This window comes from Eutrema salsugineum, unplaced genomic scaffold, assembly GCF_000478725.1.
Source record: "Eutrema salsugineum unplaced genomic scaffold, Eutsalg1_0 scaffold_11, whole genome shotgun sequence".
In the NCBI taxonomy this organism is placed as follows: domain Eukaryota; kingdom Viridiplantae; phylum Streptophyta; class Magnoliopsida; order Brassicales; family Brassicaceae; genus Eutrema; species Eutrema salsugineum.
In genome coordinates, this window is record NW_006256901.1 from 10,539,832 (window position 1) to 10,556,878 (window position 17,047).

The following is a 17,047-nucleotide window of genomic DNA, read 5'->3' on the forward strand; positions in this document are numbered from 1 at the left end:
CCCAGAAGACCCAGGGATCATCCAGGAAGCAAACGAGCAAGCAATCACAGAAAATCAACTCGGAGACTCTCTCCCGCGTTCGCGTCACCTGCGACCGCGGCAAGAAGGCCTACCCCACGGTCGTCCTTGGCCTACCCGTGACCCATGGACGTTTTCTCGCGGTCGAGTCTCCTGCAGTCAAGGCCAACCAAAAAAACGTTCCAAAACAGCCCCGTTCAGCTCATACAAGTAGTCATGTGTCTGATACGCCTCCTGGAATGACTAGACCCCTCCATCAGCAACTACTTTGCTCCATCAGCACCCAACGATCCGAAGACGAAGATAAGCCATTGCCTTGCAACATGGCCTTGTCTTGTGAAGATGAGTATGAAGAACAATACTCTGAAGATGAAGAGTATGGGTTGTTTGTAGAAGATCCAGATGCAGGATATTCCTCAGAAGACAGTACAGGGGAAATTCAATGGATCACCAACAACATCAGTAGGGAGAAGCTCATAGAGTTTAACAATATGGTCAGGACATTCCCTGCTCAACTAAGCTTTGATGAATTCTGGAAGCTTGGTCGTTTGCAAGTCTATTTCAGGTATTGCAAGGAGTCTAAAGAGGATATACATAGATACTTTATGCGAGCTCGATACATGACATCACCAGAAGCAGCTGTCTATGCGATCCACCTTCAAAAACCTGAAGAATGTAGCCACTACTCCAACAAAATCAGCAAAGAGAAGCTTGATGAGTTCAATGATGTAGTTCAAAATTTACCTGAAGGAATCACCTTTACCAGAGCTTGCAAGGACTTCATGATAGGCCACTACTTCGTGAGAGCAAGGAATCAATCCCTGAAATAGAAGACTTGTTCAATCATGCCAGAAGAGGTAAACTTGTTCGAACACTTCACAAAATCGAAGGTGCAAGTCAATTTCTCATCTCTTCTTCTATTCGAGGTGAAATGTTTAAAGACATAATTAGTGATTCTGGAGCTTGTCTTAACATGATGTCCAAGGCAATTGCTTTGAGACTTGGTATTAAGCACCTGCGCAGGACTAGAGCAAGAATTAGTCTAGCTGATGATTCCAAGGAATAGCTCATGACATTCCTTTGAGAATTGGAGATTGCATCGTGCATGTCGACTTCTACATTGTCAAAAAAAGAGACGCAACACATCCAGTGATTCTCGGATGGTCTTTTCTAGCAACTTCCGGAGCTATAATGGACTGGCCAAACCAAAGGATTTCGTTTGCTAATATCGACAAAGATATCTTCACAGAAGCTTCCCCATACAACACCAAAGCAGGAAAACGTTCTGCAACAGAAGAGTTTGAAGAAGAACTTTAGAGTCACGAAGAACCTGCTAGGCAAAGCAAGGAAATGTCGAAAAAGACTTGTCTCAGGAAAAGATCTTCTTCATTGTACTAAACCACGTCCAACACCAAAGTCAAGCTAAACGACTTAAAACAAAAGCGCTTAATGGGAGGCAACCCATTTAGGTATTGTTTTCTTTAGGATTTTTCTTTGTTTTTCTATTGATCTTTTTTTTTTTTTTTAGTTTCAGGTGTTTCTTATAAAACAAAAAAACCAAAAAAATCAAAAAAAAATTAAAAAAACCAAAAAGAAGGATGGTCTCTAACTGCTCTGCCCAGCAGGAACCAAGGAGAAGCAGGAAACAGGCCGCATTTAAGCCCCCGCGGTCAGAAAGCCTGCGACCGCGGCTTTCTGACCGCAGGAAACACCACTTCGACCGCGGCCGCGTCTTTCTTACCGTGGCCGAGCACCAGTTTGCCGCTGTCGCGTGACTCCTGACCGCGGCAGATGGTCATTGAGATGATACCCGACCCCAAACCACCCACTTCACCTCATTCCACCTCATCAAGCCCCACTCCACCTCATTCATCACTTCCCACCACCTTCTATCACCACCTATCACATTCCCAAACCACTTCGAATCAATCCGGCCCATCTCCACCAGCATCCCGGATCCAGGTAAGTTCTCTTTGGTCTTACCGATTCGATTATCTATGCATTCTTCTCATCCAATCTCGACCTGTTTCACACTGAGGACAGTGTGATTTAAGTCTGGGGGAGGATTTCATCCCTTTCTAACCACTTTTCTTTCATGAGTCTTGCATTATCTACACTTTTTGCATTTTCCTTAAAGTTTTTCAAAATCGGTTTTCAAAACAAAATATGTTTTAAAGGGAATGGTTAACATGAATCAATGATAGTTGACTGTGTGCTTTTACACTATTCCTAGTGACATGCTCATTCATGATTTAGGACTAGACCAGGCGGTAGCTAAGCACATTTGAAACGAAGTACCCAGAGGAATTTGAATGATTTCGATTTAGATGAAGGAATACACTAGCTCTGTTTTATTTGGACTTAACTTGGACTTAATTCTCTCATTAAAGCATTAGACCAGGGAAACGAATCATACTTTCAAGACTCCTTTACCCTTTTTACCACTCTCTGTTGATCCTGAATGGCTAGTTCATCTTTAGCTAGTTCCCCACCTTAACCGATCCTCTTTCAAACCACATGCACTCTTGTTTTCTATTGTCTTATATGCAGATATGTGTAAAAACGTTGCAGAGAAAGAGGAACGACACAGTTTTCAGTCACCAAAGACAGAGACCTGCGATTTTGCCGGTTTCTTTTCCGGTCTGACAGAACTCTGTCCCACCAGATAAGTGCGTTATCCGTGAGTTGTGCTACCGCCAATGCTACTCTTTTTGGACCAGGATGGTTATAATATTCGAAGATGTGATCCATCATCTTTCCCCAATCCAAGTATGCCTTCAGGTCTACTTTTCCTGCAAAACTTGGTGTGGTCAACTTGATATGGTGTTGATTTTTCCTTACAGGAGGGTAGAACTCATCATCATCTTGGTCTCCATAGTCGTCTTATTGCACACGTCTCCTTGTGTCTCAGTTTCTTTGATGCCTAGGGTTTGGTCCTTTGTCTTGAGAAGAGTCATCATCAGTTGGCGTTGCATTGTTAGGCTCATTGATGCGGATTCCATTGTGCCTCGAGTTGGTTCCAGCGTGTTGAGCAGTGGTGAATCCGATTTCCAAACCTCCAGGGTTTTGAGTTGGTTGCAAGGTCACTCTTGGTGCTTGCTCCACACGGTTGAGTTGGTCTCCAAAGTCTTGTCTTAGAGCTTTGATCTCATCTCTCATGGAGGCTATTAGTTGGTGAAGGGCGTCTTGAGCATTGCTACTCTCGTCTCCCATCGCAAAACAAAGGTAAGAGAAAAGGAATTGGTTTTCCGTACAAAGTTAAAGAAGCAAAGACAATTTCAAAATGTTAAAATGCACTTATGCTTTCTTCTTTGTTTTTTTTTTTTAAACTTGACGATGGAATAAGGAAAAGCAAAAAAGGAAACTGACGCTGCCTGTCTAAAACAAAGGACTAGACGAGATATCCAAGCTTATAATATCCAAGTTTGAAAAAAATATTAATAATAAAAATTTAAAATTCTAAAAAAATATATTATATTGATGTGAACTATATTGCTATATAGAAATAAGCAATTTTGATAATAATATAGAGATAAAATTATAATATATAATATTACATATAGTATATTTTACTATGAAAATAATTAAATTAACACTAACAGTGATGAAAAAAATTACGTATGAATAAGATAAAACTAAATGAAACAAATAACTAAAACTTTTGAGTACAACAATCTCGCTTGTTAAGACCAACAACAACTTAGTATTTTTTTGTAAAGTCTTAAAATATTCACTTTTATTTTTTTAAATATTCTTGAAAAATTTTAAATCATGATTGAGTTGGGAAAAAAAGAATTATGGAAAAGAAAAATTATAATTAGGTAAAAATGCTATTTTTAAAAAAATAATGAGTAAAATGTTATAGAAGACATTTCTTTTTATATAGAGGCTAATCGTAGAGATTCCAAATTATGTTATATAGATTTTCAAAAATTTGATTTTTTAAAAATAATCAATAATAAACAAAAATAACTGCAAAATATGTTTGATAACTATATTAGGTAACAACCTAAATTCCACCTGCATTATATTTGAAAAATTTGTAACTGGTATTTTTGCAAAAAATAGGATTTTTTTTTTTGTCTTGAATGTTTTTTTTAGATGGTTAAACTACAATAATGTTTCCAAAAGTATAAAATCAGAAAATAATTGATAGAAATATTGAATGCATAGTTTTAGTTTTTTTTTTCAATTATAAACAAATAGTTTTTGTGTCATATGTCGTGTGATATATCTATAAAATATTTTACTAAATATGAATTAATTTATTTAAAATATAAATAATTTAATTGATTTTGTATGTATGTTAATATTTTGGTGAGTAATAATATGATTTTGTATTAGTATTGCAATAACAAATATATAATGATTATAAGATTTTATTAATTATTTTCATCTTGTTTTTTTTAAATGTGAATGTAATTCTATAGTTAATAGTTTAACTGAAAAATCAATATATCTTATTAATAAAAACTTTAGTGATTTATTTGGTTTTGTTTTTATAATTCAAATTATCGCATATGTATAAAAATATAAATTTATTATATGTTTGAGATAATTAATTCAGAAAAGAAAAGAGAACAAAGAAAATGAAAGAAATATAATGATTTCAAACTAATTCATATTATATAATTGAATAAGGATTTGAATATAAAAAAAATAATTAATATATTCAAATATTAATATTTTTATTTTAATTGATTGGTTAATAAATATGTTTTGAAATTATTTACTAGTTTTCGTGTGTCTAACTAAGGAAAGAAAGATATCTTTTGAATAATTAATTTTTAATAATTAGTTTAATAAGATATATTTGATTCTCTATCTAAATTAATATGAGTGGCAATGGTTGTAATTAGTCTTGTAAGTTAAGTCTTTTTTTTAAAACCTTTGAGAAGCTTTCTGGAAGTGACACATCAACATGGCAAATTTGTAATTTCTAGACCAAGGTTTTTTATAAATTGTCCTTGTCAATTAATAATAGAAGATATAAAAAGTAAATATTATCTCTTCTTGCCATGTCATCAATTCTTTCTCTATTTTGTGACACATCAGCACTATCAATTTTCTTATAATCTCTCTCAAACAATTCTATTATTGACATTGATTTCTACCCAATCATGGCCCAACTATATTCAGCAACAAATGATTGTTAAAACCCAATAATAATTATGTCCAACAGTGACCCACTTCAACTTCCCAACTCTTCGCATGCTTTCTTGATCTTCTCCCTAAGCATGACTCCTCTTCTCTACTCCATGATGACTCCGTCTTTAATTTCCCTTAGCATCAGAATCTTAATTCATCTTCTTCTCATGGATTATGATGTGTTTATGAATACTTCATCTTCAGAACATGGCCAGAATATGTCTTTATATTTTACAAATGTCCCATTGCCGCTCACTAAAAAACACCCAAATGATCTCCTAGGTGATATTATTTCAAAAGTGGTGCGGTTTTAACGTAGAAATGTCTTTCATACCATGGAAGCATCTCCAGAGCTAGCAAAGGTGGCCATGACAAACACGTTTACAAAAACCTGAATCTCAAGCCACTGGCCATGCATCCATTACAAGCACTGAACAATTACACCCAACTAATGGATAGATGTTTACAAAACGGAAATATGGAGGCCCACTACATCAAAGGGTGATGTAAGAACCGGTGGTGGCTCTCACACTGATGACATAGGTGGAACTACGACAGGCGTTCGTCCTCTCCTTGGCTCGGTTGATGATCGAAGGTGGGTGATCTGACACGCAGGCGGTCGCCCTCTCGTGTGGAATTTAGTAGGGATGTGATGACGGCGTGAGTTCACAACACAGAGGGATGGTGAACCTCTGATACGGTGAAGGATCCGAGCTTGCTTGAATCGCACAAACAAACCAGCAACGAAGAGAATAAGCTTCTCAGGTAAACTTTGAAGAAAGTTCGATATTTTATTGATATGGGGAAAAAAGTCGGCGGACTACAATGCTGCAAGGGAACCTTATACATTGGTTCGTCAGCTTGAACTTTCTAGGGTTCGACTCTTGACTCAAAACGACATGACTCTTAAAGTAAAACTACAAAGTAACAAAACCTAGTCTACGAGACAAAGCTCATCGTTTCATTTAATACAGAAATGGAAATGTTGAAATCAAACACTTAAACGACATGACTTGAGTCGTTTAACTTTCATATTTAGTCGCTGGAGAAGTTGGTTCCACCTGCAAGAACAATAAAATAATTGAAACACTTACATTGATGCAGCAAGTTCAGGTTGGCTCCTGGCGTGGCCGTTGGTGTTGTTGTCGTGTCTTGACATTGACAAGCGTTGAAGATGTCTTCTAAAGGGTCTTCAAGTCCAGAAGAGTCTTCGTCTTTAAGTTCTAAGCCCTCTTGGTGCTCCAGTGTTGTCTTGCTTCCCACTTGGTCTTTATCGGATCCAATTGGTGGGTTGTGAAGCATCTCCGAATCTTTATGCCCAAAAAAAAAATTCCACGTGCATTAGTCTTAGAATAGGGACTTGGTCGAGAGAAATTACCATTGTTGGTGATTTCCAAGTCGCCTGGTGGTTCGGCCCGAGTTGCATAATATTTCTTGACTAAATCTTGCATGGTAACGTGATAAACAAGGTTTTTAGGTTCTTGTGGGTATCAATCCCATTAAGCAGAGCAGAAAAGGTAGTCAATCCAAAAGTGTGAAGAGAGACACTAGTTCATGAGAATTCAGACTTAATCCAAGCTAAAAAAAGATAGGTTTGGTAACAAGAGACACTAAAAAAATTTCAAACAAGATTAAAGACTTAAACTAAGAAATAAAAAAAGTAAATAGCAAAATGATGATGATGATATTGATGGTTGTGTCAACTGCGTGAGGGAACAAGTTTTACCCTTAACAAAACAAATGAAAGCCGCAAGTGCACTGCTAATCAGTTGTAGTATTTAGGGATCGAATCCACAGAGATTTGTGTGTCTGGTATTTTTCTTGCGAATTAAACTAAAACAAAAGAAAGCAAATAAATCTATCCTAAAAAGCAGGTAAGAAAATCGAATGAAATGCAATTAGAATAAGCAAATATTGAATGAAAGACTAATAAAGCAAGTAAAATATCGCATGAAAGGTAAATAAAGCAAGTAAATAATGAACTAAGGAAATTGAAATGCAGGTCTAAGAAAGCAAATAAAAATCGATGGAATTGTAAACTATGGCTAAAAACGCTGAGCTTTTGGGAACTCGAAGGGATCATAATCGGTTTTAACACTAAGGTAGATAGATTGGGATTGACGGATAACGATATATGGGTTCTAGAGCTAGAGTACGGCGGTATGACTACGTCACTGTCGTGAACATAACTAACTGTTTTTCGCAACCCTGACCAGTAGGTTTCCACTCTGGCCCTGGAAGGGAGAGAAAGCAAGAGCTGCACAAGACTCGTCAATACTCACGATCTCGCCGCAGGTAGGTTTCCACTCCTACGGAAAAATCGCCTGTTTCATTCTAGGGCTAATACTTAATGAAAACTTTCGCAACACTAACTATCTAGATCAGATACTAGGTGATCAATCAAGCATACATGCAATAAGAACAAGAATAAACAGAGAACAGGTCGAAATCCCAGATCTATAAACCTAGATGTCTTAATCGATTATGAGAGCCCCTTTCGGGAACCCTAAGCCCAACTCGGGATCTACTCAGACATGGCTGAGTTCGACATCATCATTGGTTTTAATAAAAGTAATGAAAAACAGTAAAGAAAAGAGATAAAGAAAGCTTCTCTATTGAAGAACTCGGACTTGAACAATCTTCTACAAAAATCTCTTAAAAACGGCTAAAGGAAAAGGGTTTCTGTAAAGTATGAAAGGTTGTTGCTAAAAACGACCTAAATGATATGTATTTATATTCTCCAATACTCCATGGTCTCTAGGGTTCCGGAATTGAGGCTGAGAATGACTTTGGGCTTCAGATAAGTGGGCTTTAACTCGGAGATTGATTGCCGCGGTCGGGAGTGTTGTGACCGCGGCAATTGGCTTGTTGGCCGCGGTTGGGAAGCTTCTGACCGCGGCAAATAACTTGTTGGCCGCGGTCGCGTGAGTTGCTGACCGACTTCGAGTGTCTCCGGGGCTAATGGAATATCTTGAGATCCAACCGCTGGAATGTCTCCAAACCAAGTGCATTTGAAAGCTGGTTGATTCTTCTATAAGTTGTCCAATTTTGAGGGTGATCAGACGGTGAGAAGGTCTTCGTCTCTCCATGAGAGTTCTGACGGTCTGCATTTATCCAAAAGAGTCTTTTTGTTCCATTTTGTGCCTCTTTATCCCAAATTACCTGAAAAGTCTTTTAAAATCCGGAAACATAGAAATCCTTTGAAAAACTTTGAAAATGGAGTAAAAACACATGTAAAAGATATTAAAATGATCCATAAAAATGGTCAAAATCCGGTGTTATCAACTCCCCCAGACTTAGTCTTTTGTTTGTCCTCAAACAAAACAAGGCTAAATCTCAGCGAGAGGTTTGAAAACGCAGGAACTAAACAAAACTCAGAGACCAAACTTCTAGACCAATATCAATCAGTATGCATCAATCGGGAATAGCCTAGAAAATTCTCACTAGAAATACAGGCATAACTAGTCCGTTAATCCGTAATGCAGAAATCTATGCACTAAGATCTAACTTCCAGTCAACTAGCTCTTAACATTCATTAAAAATCTCGGTGGTTCTCATCAAAGAAAATCTAGGCAAGGCGATCTAGGCTAGGTGTCAAGAAGGATTATTTTGGGGGGTAAGGCTTAAAGTGTTTACGGGTTACCTGAAGATTTGGAGGATGCAGGAAATTATGCAAAACCGCAAGAGAGAGTGATGATGTTGGTATCCACAGTTTTCAGTCACTTTCTTCTTGACATGGATTCATGGTCATCTTCCTCAGGTTCTCTCCAAACTCCCCCAAACTTAGATTTTTGTAAATCTTTCAAAACAATAGCTCCTTAAACGAATAGTGGTTGCTCATTGCTCCACAAATTTCGACAATCTAAGACTCATTAGGCTTTTTGTTTCCCTTTCTCTTTTCACGTTTTTTTTTTTTTTTTTTTTTATATTTTTAGAGAAAAGAAACACCTTTAGATATAGAGTCTTAGAGAGCACGAATTTACCAGTCAATATCTGTCTTGTAAAGCTTCATGATGTCTCTGATACTCTTCCTTCCCAATTCCATTCAGTCTTCTTTGTGAGTGACTGAAAACTGCGTCGCTCCTCTTCTCTCCGACGATTTTGCACATATCTGCTGATATAAACTAAAGAGAGAATGCATGAGGATTGAAAACAAGGGTTTTGGGTTTAGGGTATGGTACCAGATAAAGATAAGCTGGTCATCTAGGACGACAAATAGTGGTAAAAGTGATGGTAAAAGACGTCCTAGATGTGTATGTCGATGCCTGCCTAAAATCAATGATGAGAAAATTAGATATCAATATTAAGTCCAAATCAAATGAGCTAGTATATCCTGTCAGAAACAATCTCCATGAATAGAAGTCCTCTGGTGGGAGTTCGTAGTGCAAGTACTCTAGCTACCGCCTAGTCTAGTGCTAACCACAAATGAGCTATCATGCATAGTGTAGAAGTGTGCAGGTCTAAATCATCATAGTTTTGCGTCAAACATTCCTGAAAAATACTTAATGTCGAATAGGTTACATATTAAAATTTAAAAAGTACTTGAAATTTAAAAGCAAAGCAGGGAAATGATTAGTACGGATAGACATCCTCCCCCAGACTTAAATCACACTGTCCCCAATGTGAAAAAGTTGGTGAGAAGATGGTGAATAAAAGCAAAATAAAATAAAATAAGATAAAAGAAAAGAAAATGATGATAGAACCGTGATGGTAGTGAAGTGCTGATCAATCACTCATCCTCCGAAGTGTCGTCTGCGAACTGGTGGTGGTCCTGTAAGAATGTGACAACGCGCTCAAAGCGTCGTCCCTGTCTCTCAACTCTGCGCTCCAGATCGGAATGAGTGTGTGATGATGTAGATGATGAGGTGTGGCCAGTCGAAATAGATGGCTGAAAATGAGCACGGGCCGCAACTGCATCACGCTTCGCCTTGGCCACTATGTATTGGCAAATGGTGAATGGTAGACGAGGTACAGATGGCAGAAAATCATCGGATACCGGAGTCCATCGTGGGCGTCCTCCGTTGCACAATCTCGGGATAGATGCTGAAGGTAAGCGGACTCGGTGCTCCTCGGTGCCAGTGCAATACTTGTAACCAAACCTGTCTGGATCGAAAGCGGCACGAGAGATAGTTTGATCGCGAGAGAGATAAAGTAGATCATACCAGACATCAGGAAGTGGATCATCAGATGAGAAATCGAATCCTACAGCCTGTAGTACCGCTGTAATAGCACTCCCGAAAGCTGGAGTAGCGTCCTCGCAACCATGTAAATCATGCTTCACCTTTACCATATTCTGCACTATGATCCATGCGAAGCAGGCAAGTCGTGGATCATCCATAAACGGAATCTGAAGTGTGATGAGCTCAGTCTTCAAAACACTTCCCATGTTGGCTCTAGAGAATATCGTGTGTGCTAAGAGTTTGTGCACAACTCTCACTGCTGGGTGGCTAAGAAGGGCTGACTTCGATCTCCCACTATCATAGGTTCCATGACCCATCTCTCTCCACAGGTTAAGATCAGGTTCATCTTCAAGGTAAATGCCATCAGTGTATGGAAGCTTAAGAGCTTCACAAACCTCAGAAATGGTGAGAGAATAAGGCTGTCCGCGGATAGAGAATGACAAGATGCCATCTGATGCTCTGGGGTTCCTCCTCTTCGTGTGGTGGAGTGTAATAGTCGCTAAAAGCTCACGGACTAGCTCAGGATAAGTCGGAAGGTTCAGCTCCATGTAGGGTCTCAGCTTAAGTGCATCGATGTACCAGATCACATCCTCTCTGATTCCAAGCATCTCGAGTGTATGATAATCAATGCAAGGCGTGGGTTTGATGTTCAGCTTCTTGAAACGCCTTGCATAGTCCACTCTCGTTTTTTGTCTCCCTCCCAATGTATCGAATTTGTGGTGGCTCAGGAGCTGCTCGTGTTTCTCTTGAGTGCTGGAGCAATCTCATCACATAGCTTCTTCTTCTCGGTCTGGCTTGGTTCAGCATGTACTCTCCTAGAGTAGCATCATCGGGAATGTCCTCGGAGCTGCCACCAGTTCGACGGCTCCTTCGGGATCTGGTTTCGTCTATTTTCTGCAAAATGAAATGATTCTTGGAAAAAGAGTGAATATGGATGCTGATTTTAACACATTAAGATCTGTTATACTAATACTAGTATAAAGAGATTAATTAAAACCATGAGCAAGCAAAATTTATATTGAATCAGAGAAATCAAGTAGTTCATGACTAAATTCGGATTTTTGATGTTCTTAACATAGAAATCTTCTAAAAATCGGTTTTGATGAGCAATTTCCATGTAAATTTTAAAGATTACCCAATACTAATCACTAATCACACAAGACTAAATCAAATTCATCAATTTTGCTGTTCCAAATTTGATTTTTATTAAGCATGTAGAATCCAAATTTCGAAAATCTCAATTTCTCTTAAGCTAGGTGCTAAAATCAATTTTTAGATAATCTAAATGGATAATCTATCATTCTTAAGCTATCTCCACCATCAATAGACCAAGATTTTGGGTTTTTAAAGAAAACCCTAAGTTCAAAATCGAGTAAGAATGGTGAGTTTGAGGTTCATACCTTGCTGGAAAGAGAGAATTGATGGCAGAATTGAAATCAGCTTTGAAAAAGAGTGAGGTTTGAGCCAAAAATCTCTTAGAAAGCTTAAGAATTGAAAAATGTGTTCTTTCTCCTAAATCTCTAAGTCTTTTGGATGAGTAGAGAAGAAATATTTTTGATCCAAAAAGTTTGTTTCCTTTCTTTAAAAAGCGTTTTTGAAGCAAAAACTTAAAATTTCTGGAAATTTTTAAGTTTACGGAAACTTACCTTTTCTTGTTTGCACATTAGAAAAGTTTAAAACTTACGGAGGATCTTTTCGGGTTTTACCGGGAATATTTCGGGAAACACCGGGAATCACCGGGAATCACCGCGAATCACCAGGTAAACACCAGGCAACACCGAAAAGCGGCAGAAATCCGCGGCGACACCTCAACGACCAACGGCCGCGGTCAGGAGACGCGCGACCGCGGTGATTGAGGGCTTGGCCGCGGTCACGTTCACGGTGCCGCGGTCGATGAACCCTTGGCCGTGGGTCGAACGGTCGCGACCGCGGCTCTTCCTCCTGCGGCCTATTGTCCAATCTTCTCGTTTTTGCCGGGCCGAGCAGCTAAAAACCTACATTTTCTTCTTGGTTTTTCTAATTTTCTGATTTTTTGTGTTTTTGTTTTATAACATACGTAAAACTTAAAAAGAAAAAGAAAGCATAAATTGTAAAAAGGAAAAGAAAACTAAAAGAAAGAGTACCTAAATGGGTTGCCTCCCATTAAGTGCTTTTGTTTTAAGTCGTTTAGCTCGACGTAAGCATTAGGAATCAAGCTGATTTAAATGGCACTCCACTTGATGTGCCTTTATTACTTCCGGTTGCTGGAGGTTTTACTTCTTCTCCTTGAGGAGCCGTCTTCTTCCCTTTATTCTTCTTTTGGACTTTAATGTTATTCAAAACCCTTTTTGTATTTTCGATCAGCTCCTGGATTTGGTCCTCACTAGTTTCTGTTGCATCTGGTGGAATGATGATCTTGATCTTTGCAAAAGCTTTCGGCTTCTCCTTTTCTTTCTCTTTTGGCATGTTTCCTTTGCTTGGAAATTCATCTAAGATAGTAGGATAGTACCTTTTTCTGTCCACATTGAGGAAAACAGCATGCCGGTTTGCGTGACCGATAATTGCTCCTACTGTAGCTAGGAATGGTCTCCCGAAAATGAGTGGCCTCTCCTTGTCTTTATCCATCTCCAGGACTTGGAAATCTGCTGGAACAATCTTATCTCCCACTAGAACTTGTAGATCATGAATCGCCCCTTCAGTATCTTTTTGAGATGAATCTCCAAAGATAACCTTAACCGTCGATGTCCTTAAGGTTTTTATGCCCAATTTTTCAGCAAATGCCTTAGACATGATGTTGACATTGGCTCCGGAATCGCACAAGCAGTCTGTAAACTTGATTCCTGAAATGAAACACTGGAAAACAAAACGTCCCGGATCATCGGCTTTGGTAAGCCTTTGAAACGGTGATCGTTCAGGTACCTTAAACGGTGGCTGCTTGGGATCGATATCCTTGTACAGTGGTACAAAGATTGGGGCTTCTTCTTTCTTTCCATCGGTTCCGGCCTCTTCTTCGGGCAATGTGGTTATGGCGTTGCAAAACTTCTTAGGGTTATCTTCAACTCTTCCTGGAAGAACTCCACTTTTCCTCTTCATAGAGTCGGCTGTTTGGGCGACTTGCACATCTAACTTTTTTACGTGCGAAGATAAAGATTCAAACTTACCATTCAGATCATTGTACATGCAGTCCACTTTCACGTTCACGTCTTTAGATGTTTTTCCGTTCGTCATAACAAGCTGTTGGATTGACTGTTCAAGTCTACCGATTTGTGAAGCTAGCTGGTTCGTCGTGACTCTCTGCTGTTGTACAAATTGATTGTTAAAACCCGTACCTTGGTAGTTATATGGCTGTCGCGGTTGATATGGTACTATTCCCCCAAAGTTTCCACCTTAAACCTTGTTTTGGAAGGATTTTTGCTGAGGTGGGTAGTACTGATCTTGAGGATTCTCCACATTTGGATTGCGGTAAGAGAGATTGTTGTAATTTGCATTCCGGAAGTTGTTGTTGAAGTTGTTGTTGGAGCGATTTTGGTATGGCCCCAATGCTCCTACGTAGTTCACATCTTCTTCTTGAAATGCTTGATTAATGTGATCGATATCACTAGGTCCTTCATCTTCTGCGCCATTGTTGGTTTCACAGGCATGGATCGGGCGATTGTTGCTCTTCAGAAGCTGGCTCACCATGTTCTTCAACTCGGTTATCTCCTTGTTGTCTGTTCCGGCTTGCTTCATCGATCAATCATATTCAGGACAGTCATTGCTATTGGCTTGAGCCAAATTTTCGATGAGAGCTCTTCCTTGGGTTATCGTCTTTTGTCCAAAATCTCCATTGCTACCTGTATCAAGTGGAAGTTTGTATTTTGGTTGCAAACCTCGGTAAAATGTGCTCAGCAGGCTTGATCCATGAAATCCATGGTGAGGGCAATCACGTTCATACTCCTTAAAACGTTCCCAAGCTTCATAGAAAGATTCAGTTGGCCCTTGTTGAAAGGTTGAGATCTTCGTTCTCAAATTGTTCGACCTTGACTTAGTGTAGAAGTGGTTTAGGAAAGCAGTTCTACATTCTTCCCAATTGGTAATCGATCCTGCAGGCAAAGACTTCAACCAACGGTGAGCTTTATCTGATAATGAAAAAGGGAACAACTTACACTTTAAATAGTCAGGTGGAACTTGGTTTGTTCTCATCATGCTGCAAATTTCTTCAAAAAGCTCGATATGGTCCATTGGGTGCTCAGAAGGAACTCCATGGAACTGGTTTTGCTTCAGCAATGAGATGATTTGAGGCTTGACTTCAAACTCATTCCGGTTTGGAAATGGTACTGGAATTGCAGATCGATTCTGAAAATTTTGAGTAGGTGCATCAAAATCAGCTATGCGATGGTTCCTGGCTTGTCTTCGGTGTTGATTTGCTGGCGGAATGGGGCGGTGAATCCGTTCATTCGGCTGCATTGCTGGGTGGTCACCATCGGCTGCATTGATGGGTGGATCAACGTCTTCATGTCCTTCTCTCTCTCGGTTCTGGTGGTTTCTTGGAAGAACCTTATCCTCCTCTCCATCTTGTCGAGCATGATCACCTTCTATGTGATCATTCTCTTCGTTTTCTCCATGTTGGGACCTGTCTTGTTCCATATTTAAATTTCGATTAATAGGACCTCCAGGCTGGTCGTCGTTGGCCATTCCTTGCGTTCGTCTAAGTCTTCAAAGTTCTCTTTCGTGTCTGTCTATCTCGTCTAGAATTGGAATGTCTCCTGCAGGTCTACGCCTGGTATTCATGCAATTCAGAGAAAAACAAAAGAAAGGAAAGATAGTTCAGAAAAACTTTAAGAAAGAACTAGAGATCAGGTGTCTAGAACAGAAGTTAAAACAAGAAAAATAGCAAAAGGCAGCGAAACAAATCCCTGGCAACGGCGCCAAAAACTTGATGGTTGTGTCAACTGCGTGAGGGAACAAGTTTTACCCTTAACAAAACAAATGAAAGCCGAAAGTGCACAGCTAATCAGTTGTAGTATTTAGGGATCAAATCCACAGAGATTTGTGTGCCTGGTATTCTTCTACGGTTTTTAACTTTATGTCTAGACTAGATTGGTTTTAAAGATTGGTTGTTTTTCTTGCGAATTAAACTAAAACAAAAGAAAGCAAATAAATCTATCCTAAAAAGCAGGTAAGAAAATCGAATGAAATGCAATTAGAATAAGCAAATATTGAATGAAAGACTAATAAGGCAAGTAAAATATCGCATGAAAGGTAAATAAAGCAAGTAAATAATGAACTAAGGAAATTGAAATGCAGGTCTAAGAAAGCAAGTAAAAATCGATGGAATTGTAAACTATGGCTAAAAACGCTGAGGTTTTGGGAACTCTAAGGGATCATAATCGGTTTTAACACTAAGGTAGATAGATTGGGATTGACGGATAACGATATATAGGTTCTAGAGCTAGAGTACGGCGGTATGACTACGTCACAGTCGTGATCATAACTTACTGTTTCTCGCAACCCTGACCAGTAGGTTTCCACTCTGGCCCTGGAAGGGAGAGAACGCAAGAGCTGCACAAGACTCGTCAATACTCACGATCTCGCCGCAGGTAAGTTTCCACTCCTACGGAAAAATCGCCTGTTTCATTCTAGGGCTGATACTTAATGAAAACTTTCGCAACACTAACTATCGAGATCAGATACTAGGTGATCAATCAAGCATACATGCAATAAGAACAAGAATAAACAGAGAACAGGTCAAAATCCCAGATCTATAAACCTAGATGTCTTAATCGATTATGAGAGCCCCTTTCGGGAACCCTAAGCCCAACTCGGGATCTACTCAGACATGGCTGAGTTCGACATCATCATTGGTTTTAATAAAAGTAATGAAAAACAGTAAACAGAAGAGATAAAGAAAGCTTCTCTATTGAAGAACTCGGACTTGAACAATCTTCTACAAAAATCTCGTAAAACGGCTAAATGAAAAGGGTTTCTGTAAAGTATGAAGGGTTGTTGCTGAAAACGACCTAAATGACATGTATTTATAGTCTCCAATACTCCATGGTCTCTAGGGTTCCGGAATTGAGGCTGAGAATGACTTTGGGCTTCAGATAAGTGGGCTTTAACTCGTAGATTGATTACCGCGGTCGGGAGTGTTGTGACCACGGCAATGGGCTTGTTGGCCGCGGTCGGGAAGCTTCTGACCGCGGCAAATAACTTGTTGGCCGCAGTCGCGTGAGTTGCTGACCGACTTCGAGTGGCTCCGGGGCTAATGGAATATCTTGAGATCCAACCGTTGGAATTTCTCCAAACCAAGTGCATTTGAAAGCTGGTTGATTCTTCTATAAGCTGTCCAATTTTGAGGGTGATCAGACGGTGAGAAGGTCTTCGTCTCTCCATGAGAGTTCTGACGGTCTGCATTTATCCAAAAGAGTCTTTTTGTTCCATTTTGTGCCTCTTTATCCCAAATTACCTGAAAAGTCTTTTAAAATCCGGAAACATAGAAATCCTTTGAAAAACTTTGAAAATGGAGTAAAAACACCTGTAAAATATATTAAAATGATCCATAAAAATGGTCAAAATCCGGTGTTATCAGATATGAATATGATGAAACAAAGGTCCTAGACAGGATAGTTGATTAGGTTGCATTATTGTTAAACTAGAGAGCTAATGACAAACAATCAAACAAATCCAATCAACTTAGAAGTCAAATGTAGACTAATCCTCTCATGAAGGTATTAATCTCTATA

The 17,047-nt window shown here is 39.1% G+C and overlaps 1 non-coding gene across 1 annotated transcript; it reads left to right on the top strand.

Annotated features, from left to right (window-relative positions):
* The first annotated feature begins 14,229 nt into the window (after nucleotides 1–14,229).
* On the top strand, nucleotides 14,230–14,336 carry LOC112090026. Its single transcript, XR_002901385.1, has one exon. It is a non-coding gene; the product is annotated as a small nucleolar RNA R71 (small nucleolar RNA).
* The last annotated feature ends 2,711 nt before the right edge of the window (nucleotides 14,337–17,047 follow it).